Below are 8647 nucleotides of genomic sequence, written 5' to 3'. Positions count from 1 at the left end.
CTTGATGTCCCCTGCGACTATGGTCCCAAGCCCGCAGGATCAACTACTCGGTCCCTCTGGGTAGCTGGCTGTGACCAAGTAATGACCATAACCATAACCTTGCCCCTTGTCAGCTCTACTATACACCTGGGAATTCTGATCATTCACATGAACTTATAGGTAAAATGGCAATTTTTGTGTTCTATTTTAGCACAATAAAATTTAAAGAACAACAAAGTCATCCAGATTGAAAAAATGGCTTTATCAAATTACAAATTTAGATATTCTCTAATGACATATATGGACAACCACCTGAAAGGCTATTATTGACCCGTTCTTGACAATAGTGTTGGTTCTAAAATAGATATTAATGATCTGACTACACTATTAATTTTTGAACTATTCATGTATTTGTGAAAACATTGTTTTTGAAATCCTTGATGATTTTAAAAACTGGAGACATTTTCAGCAGTGTAAGTAAGGTTCTTTGACAGTATGGTATTGATTACGGAGGTTAGGAGTGAGGCAGCTTTGGGAACATTGCTGTGATCAAGGCCTGATGCAGCCTCTCAATATGCCGTCAGTCACACTCCATTACCTCAACTAGAATTCCTTGCCATAAAGAATTGGACTCTAGAATCTTACTGTGTTCATTGCAGCGGTAAAAGTGTTAAGTTTTAGAGTATAAAATTGGACCACAGACTCATCTTTTCAGACAGATAAAGAAATGGAAAGTGACTGCGCTATGACCCAGATTGGCTAGGTTTATCCAGAGAAGGTGATAGAAATTTCAAATTCAGGTTGAAAGGTTTGTTTCCCCCTCATGAAAGTATAAAAGTATACACCACCACCAGTCCCTCACTCCAGGTTATCCAAAAGGTGGTGTTTTTTTGTTTTAGCCTCTGGCACAAATCCCTTGTTTACTGTAATGTGGCCTCACTCACTGATTCATCCTCAGCAGTAGAGGCAGCCTGCAAGCTCCTTGGGTGCTTTGGAGCAGTGACAGATGGGAACATGCGTTGGAGGGGGGTTACTGAAAGTCCCATTCCCCCCCATTTTCCCAGGCACATACGTGATTCTCCAGCATACCGCTGGAGACTTCACATTGGGACACTTTTGATTCTGCCGCATGGTACAAGCAACATGCCCTCCCAGCAAGAAGCATGTATTAAAACTTCCAAAAACAAAAACCTGAAAACATTGCACAGATCACTCACAGAAGGCAGAGTAGACCACCTTCTTTGGCAGTTACCATAGCCAACAAAGAAGTGAAAGTTTGCTTTTTTGCAAAATTTATATCAAACTATTATGATACAATAAAGAAGAATTAGGCTGATTTTTTCTGATCCTGCATGTTAAGGTTAGCATCAGAAAAAATCAGCCTAGTTTCCAGAAATGGAGACATCCAATTCATCGTAGACAATTATGTGTTAGAAAACATTTGTTCTCCTTTATGAGAAGTAATTTTAAAACATTGTTATATTAAAAGCAAATACTTACTATAGAGCAACATGAAAAATAAGGATGATGTGTTTTTTTAAATTTTTTATTGTGATTTGGATGAAATTTCACAGTGCAGATTCATTTTACATTAAACAATTCATACACATTTTGTTTTGTGACACTGATTATATTCCCTTTAGAATAACAGCTCTCCTCCCACTTCCTCCCTTTGGTTACTCTTTCCCTGTGTCCTTCTTGCCTATGCATTTCTCCCTGCCTTTCTCCCTGTGCAAACGCTGCCCTTCTAATCTCCTGTGTTTAATTGTCCTAAAGAATGCTTCTCCCTGGTGTTCTGCTCATAGGTCTGTCTGTTGTGTGGCTGAGAGTTAAGCCATGGAAGTGACTTCAGATAGAACCAAAATATTTACTATAGAGAAAAATGAGGGTGAATTTTTTTTTAAGATCAATATGAAGTTTTAGAGAAATACTTACATTTGGAGCTCCCTGAGCTATTCATTATACTCTGCCATAGAGGAAATTCATATGGAAAAATTTTTGAGAAACATGATTTAATTCTGGGATAAGATTGAGGTGATTGATTTAAGGCACCGGTATTAGAAGAGGAATTAAAACACATTCAGTCCCCCTTATGTCACTCTGACTCTATAAAGCACTCATCTCCCATCTCTTGCATGCCTGTATGTATCCACAACCTTGATATACCTGGCTGGACTATGGTAGGTACTTGTTGAACAGGGGTCATGGTGTTTAGAAACTTTGGCTATAAAATGGAAAATGCACTGCCATGGAGACAGATCTGACTCATAGCAACCCCTCCTTGGGTTTCCAAGGCAGTATCTCTATGGAAGTAGATTGCCCAACCTTCCTTCTGAGGAGTGGCTGGTGGGTTTGAACCTTTAAGCCTTCTGGTTAGCAGTCAAATGCCTTAGGCACTAGGCCACCAGAGCTCCTACTTTGACTATAACATAGCAAAAAGAGTCCTTACTGCAACAAAATGGCTTGGCTCCAAAAAAGGATCCAAAGGCTGTTTGGCGTTCTGGCACACTCACTTGATTGTAGCATCACTTAATAGTTTCTCAATAAAAGCACTATCGTTCTGTCTATTCATTGAGTAAAAGAAACTCATGAAGGAGATTGTGGGGTTCTGTGCCCAACTACAGAAGCTTTCCCCATTCTACCACTTTTTCTAACCAAAAACTCACTACCATCAAATCAATTCCAACTCATAGCGACTCCCATTGGGCTTCCAAGGCTGTAAATCTTAACAGAAGCAGACTGCCTCATCTTTCTTCCATTAAGCCGCTAGTCACCTATCACTCCTGCCACCTGTATCCCATGCCCACATTTCTCCAGTTGCCAGGCCCTACTATGCAGGATGTCTTTGTTATCTAGTGCTCCTATAACAGAAAGACCACAAGTGGGTAGTTTAATGAACAAAAAATTACTTTCTCATAGTTATAAAAAAGCTCAGCCATTGAGTTGATTCTAACCTATCACAACCCTGTAAGACAGAGTAGAACTGCCCCCTAGGGTTTCCAAGGCTGTCATCTTTACAGAAGCAGACTGCCACATCTTTCTCCTTTAGAGCTGCTGTTTGTTGTTGTTAGGTGCTGTTGAGTCATCTCCAACTCATAGTGACCTGACCCTATGCACAGCAGAATGAAGCACTCCCCAGTCCTGCACCAGCTCCACGATCCTTGCTATACTTGAGCCCATCGCTGCAGCCGCTGTATCAATCCATCTTATTGAGGGCCTTCCCCTCTTTTGTTGACCCTCCACCTTACCAAGCATGACATCCTTTCCCAGGGAATGGTCTCTTTGGACAAGATGACCAAAGTAGGTGAGGCGAAGTCTGGCCATTCTCACTTCCAAGGAGCATTCTGGCTGCACTTCCTCCAGGACAGACTTGTTAGATCTTTTAGCAGTCCATTGTACTTTCAGCATTCTTTGTCAGCATCACAACTCAAAAGCATCAACTCTTCTTTGGTCTTCCTTATTCATTGTCTAGCTCTCATATGCATATGTTGTTGTTGCCCAGTGCTATACATTGTCTCAGGAGCTCTGGTAGCAGAGTGGCTAAAGCACTTGACTGCTAACCAGAAGGCTGGCGGTTCAAACCCACCAGCCACTCCTCGGAAGGAAGGTTGGGCAATCCTACTTCCATAGTGATACTGCCTCGGAAACCCAAGGAAGGGTCGCTATGAGTCGGGGCTGACTCGACGGCACATAACAACAACAACAACAACATACATTGTCTCATGTCCTGACTGCTGCCTCCATTGGCATCAATTGTAGAACCAAGCAATGTGAAATCTTTGGCAACTTCAGTCTTTTCTCCATTTATCATGATGCTTCTTACAGGTCCAGTTGTGAGGATTTTTGCTTTCTTTATAGTGAGATATAATTCATACTGCAGACTATATTCAATCTTCATCAGTAAGTGCTTCAAGTCATCCTCACTTTCAGCAAGCAAAGTTTTGTTGTCAGTAAATAGCAGGTTGTTAATGAGCTTTCCTCCAATCCTGATGCACGTTCTTCTTCATATTGTCCAGCTTCTTGATTTACTTGCTCAGCATACAGATTGAATAGGTATGTTGAAAGGATCCAACCCTGACACACTCACTTCTTGATTTTAAACCATGCATTGTCCCCTTATTCTGTTCGAATGACAGCCTCCTGGTCTATGTACAGGTTCCTCATGAGTACAATTAAGTGTTCTGGAATTTCTGTTCTTCTCAATATTGCCCACAATTTGTTATGATCCACACAGTCAAATGCTTTTGTGTAGTCAATAAAACACAAGTAAACATCTTTCTGGTATTCTTTGCTTTCAGCCAAGATCTGCCTGACATCAGCAATGATATCCCTCATTCCACGTCCTCTTCTGAATCCAGCTTCCATTTCTGGAAGTTCTCTTGTCAATATACTGCTGCAACCATTTTTGAATTATCTTCTGTAAGATTTTACTTGGGCGTGATATTAATGATATTGTTCAATAATTTCCACATTCTGTGGGATCACTTTTCTTTGGAATGGGTACAAATACGGATCTCTTGCAGTCAGTTGGATAGGTAGCTGTCTTCCAAATCTCTTGGCATAGCTGAATGAGTGCCTCTAGTGGGGCATCCATTTGTTGAAACATCTCAATGGATATTCCATCAGTTCCTGGAGCCTTTTTTTTTTCACCAGTTCCTTCAGCGCAGCTTCAACCTCTTCCTTCATTACCACTGGTTCTTGATCATATGCCATCTCCTGAAATGGATGAAGATTGACCAGTTTTATTTTGTACAGTAACTCTGTGTATTCCTTCCATCTTCTTTTGATGTTTCCTGCATCATTCAATATTTTGCTTGTAGAATCTTTCAGTATTGCAACTTGAGGCCTAAATTTTTTCCTCAGTTCTTCCAGCTTGAGAAATGCCGACCATGTTCTTCCCTTTTGGTTTTCTAATGCCAGGTCTTTGCACATTTCATTATAGTAATTGGCTTTGTCTGCTCGAGCTGCTCTTTGAAATCTTCTGTTCAGCCTTTTATCGTGTCATTTCTTCCATTTGCTTTAGCTACTGTCCACTCGAGTGCAAGTTTCAGGGTCTCTTCTGACATCCATTTTGGTCTTCCTTTCTCATCTTTTTAATGACCTCTTGCTTTCTTCATGGATTATGTTCTTGATGTTATCCCACAGTTCTTCTGGTTTTTGGCCATTGGTGTTTAGTGCATCAAATCTTTAGATGGTCTCTAAATTCAGGAGGGATATATTCCAGGTCATATTTTGGAGCTTGTGGACTTGTTTTAATTGTCTTCAACTTCAAGTTGAACTTGCATATGAGCAGTTGATGGTCTATTCCACAATCAGCTCCTGACCTTGTTTTGGCTAAAGATACTGAGCTTTTCCATTGCCTCTTGCCACAGATGCAGTCAATCTGATTCCTGTGTATTCCATCTGGTGAAGTCCACATGTATACCCACTGTTTGTGTTGTTGAAAAAAACTTATTTGCAATGAATAAGTCATTGGTCTTACAAAGTTCTATCATGCGACCTCCAGCATTATTTCTGTCACCAAGGCCAGATTTTCCAACTACCAGTGATTCTTCTTTGTTTCCAATTTTTGCATTCCAGTCACCAATGATAATTAACACATCTTGATTGCACATTCAGTCAATTTCAGACTGGAGAAGTTGATAAATATCTTCAGTTTCCTCATCTTTGGCTTTGGTGGTTGGTGTGTAAATTGGAATAATAGTACTATTAACTGGTTTTCCTATAGGCGTGTGGATATATTATCCTATCACTGATAGCATTGTACTTCAGAAGAGATCTTGAAACATCCTTTGTGATGATGAATGCCATGCCATTCCTCTTCAATTTGTTATTCTGGCATAGTAGATCATATGGTTCAAAATGGCCAAAAGCAGTCCATTTCAGCTCACTAATGCCTAGGATATCATTCTTTATGCATTCCATTTCATTTTTGACAACTTCCAGTTTTCCTAGATTCATACTTCTTACATCCATGTTCTGATTAATGGATGTTTACAGCTGTTTTTCCTCAATCTGAGTCGTGCCACGTCAGCAAATGGAGGTCCCAAAGCTTTACTCATTAAGGTTGGTTCTACCCCAATGAGGCAGCTCTTTCCCAGTCGTATTTTGAGAGCCTTCCAACCTGAGTGGCTTGTCTTCCTCCACTGTATCAGACAAGTGATTCCGGCCTATTCATAAAGTTGTCCAGTAATGTATCAGACAGTGTTTATCTTTGAGAAGTGGATGGCCTCTTCCTTCTTTCTAGTCTTTCTCAGTCTGTAAGCTGCATTGAAACTTATGTACCATGTGTAACCCTGCTTACGTTTGAAACACCAGTGGCACAACCTCAAGCCTCACAGCAGCACATAAGCCAACACAGTACAACAAACTGACAGACAAGTTTGTCTTAGTTGTTTCACAACTCTCCGCCCTCCCCTTACCTGGATCCCACCACTCTGTCTGTTGTCCCCGGCTCCCCGCCCCCCTGCTTCCTGCCTCTTGGGATGGGGCGTGGGTCCCTCCCCTTACCTGGATCCCACAGCTCTGGTGCTGCTAGTGGTTTCAAATCTTGCCCTTTGGTTGGCAGCTCAGCCCTTTAACCACTGCACACCAGGGCTCTTTTTTTTTTTTTCCCCTTAATCACAAGAGGCTAGAAGTCTAAATTTGGGGTGCTAGCTCTAGGGGAAAGTTCTTCTCTGTCAGCTCTGGAGGAAGGTCTTGTCTCTGCAGCTTCTGTGCCTTGGTGATCTTCATGTGGTCTGACATCTATCTTCACCCCTCTCTGCTTGCTTCTGTTGTGTATCTTATAGGCTCAAGACACACCCTACATTAATATGACCTCATTAACATAACAAAGAACCCCATTCCCAAATGGGATTACCACCACAAGTATCTGCATTAGAATTTACAATACAGCCTTCAGATCATAACACAGGGCTAAGTCAACGGTCAATACTGTGGCCTTCTCCACACCCACACGGTGCCCTCTTTTGAAGCCTTGAGATGAATTCGGAGTTTAGTAGGGCTCCCTTTAGGTCAGGCTTGGTTCTTGTGAACACCTAAAAAGCACTGCTGTAAAGAATTGTCTCAGCTAAACATGTCCTTCCTTTCCCCCCACAGACATAACCAGTGTGGTGCAATCCAAACGAAGAAAATCCAAGTAAAAAAGCTGGATGGCGACTTGATACTTGTAAATGTGTGTGAATTTTACAAAGAGCAATTTTGAGCTGTGACTTTTCTAAATCCATTTCTGTACAGTTAATCATTTTAATAATGTGGCCCTTTTCCTAGTTCCTGCAACCTGTTTTGTAAAGTGCAATGGGGAAAGCAGGGTTGTTGAGCCCTTTTGGTGTTGCAAGGTAAAGTTCAAGGTTTCTAAAATGTTGCCATGTATTGAGAGGAGCTAATGCCATTATAAATGTTACTAGTTTTCACATTTCCTAAGCAGCCTAGAGTACAGGGTGAGCATTTTTAGATCTTCTAATGATGTATTATGCTGTGGAAGTATTGTGTGTGAATAGCAGTAGTGGGGACAAAAGCAATCTTCTCATTTGGAAATGCTGTAAATAATTTTATTATATAGTGTTTTTGGATGTATTTGTTGTAGAAATGGACCAGTGAATAAAGAGAATCTAAGGGTTTGTACAATGTGAAATACTCAATGTGTTAAATAAATGTCATTGTCCTAGAATATAAAAATATGTTATTGGTAGGGGGTTATTGGAAGAGCAAGCTTTCTTTGAAGCATAAATGAATAGGCATAGCCTTCTTTGTGAATCAGAATCCAACCTGCCCCACTGCCCCAGAGGTGCCCTCCTGGCAAGTTGAGGAAAATGCACGCACTTACTTACTCATTTAAGGGCAGGAAAGCTGTCAGCAACCTAGATAACACTTTGTCTCTGTCTTATACATCTGCTTTGCAGTGCACATGATGGACTGCTCCCAAACTGTGTTTTATATTTCCTCTAGTCAAGAGATAAACCCACATTGACCAATAAGATTCTTTGTACCAGTTATCAAGCATAGGTCACATTTTCACTTTCAGTCCAGTTCTGTGATTAAATAAAAAGGGTCATTCTGTGCTATATTCTTCAAAGATGTCCGCTCCATTGCACTTCTTTGGCTACCCTGTTGCTTACCTCCATCAAGCCTCAGGATGACTTCTCATCAACATGCCCAGGTTTTTCCCCTTTTCTAGTTCAATTCTCACCTCACAGTTTGTACAGTGTCCAAAGCCAGCTGCTTCTGTCCCCACCCTACCTCCAACCTTCAGGGGACTCTGCTCCTTGGGGACCTGTCCTTGTCTTGGCCTGGGCTTCAGTCTTCTACTTTTTCTCCTGGGGCTATACTTAAACTCCTTCCCTTCCCCTCCAGTGCCTCTTTGTCCTTGCCATAACTCAGTGACTAAGACCAAAAGCATAAGTTGGTGATTCTGCATTGCTCTTATTCTCGTGTCTATTTCAAATGTTTTAATATCTATGTCTTACATTGTAAGGATCCTCTAAATGTAGCTATTTATGAGTCAGATCCCACGTTGTCTGGCTCTGCTCCCAGCAAGCTCATCTACCGTCTTCCTTTCTCATGACAAACATGACCAGAATCAAAGCCAGCTTCACAATAATACCCTGTGCCAATACCATATTTGAGAGTACAAAGTGCTTCCCATACTTAAGCTCAACTCAGGCAG

The sequence above is a fragment of the Orycteropus afer genome, unplaced genomic scaffold (genome assembly GCF_000298275.1).
Source record: "Orycteropus afer afer isolate SDZICR_OR568_19922 unplaced genomic scaffold, OryAfe1.0 scaffold00020, whole genome shotgun sequence".
Classification (NCBI taxonomy): Eukaryota; Metazoa; Chordata; class Mammalia; order Tubulidentata; family Orycteropodidae; genus Orycteropus; species Orycteropus afer.
The sequence above is the reverse complement of the archived record's forward strand: the minus strand, read 5'-3'. Positions refer to the sequence as shown.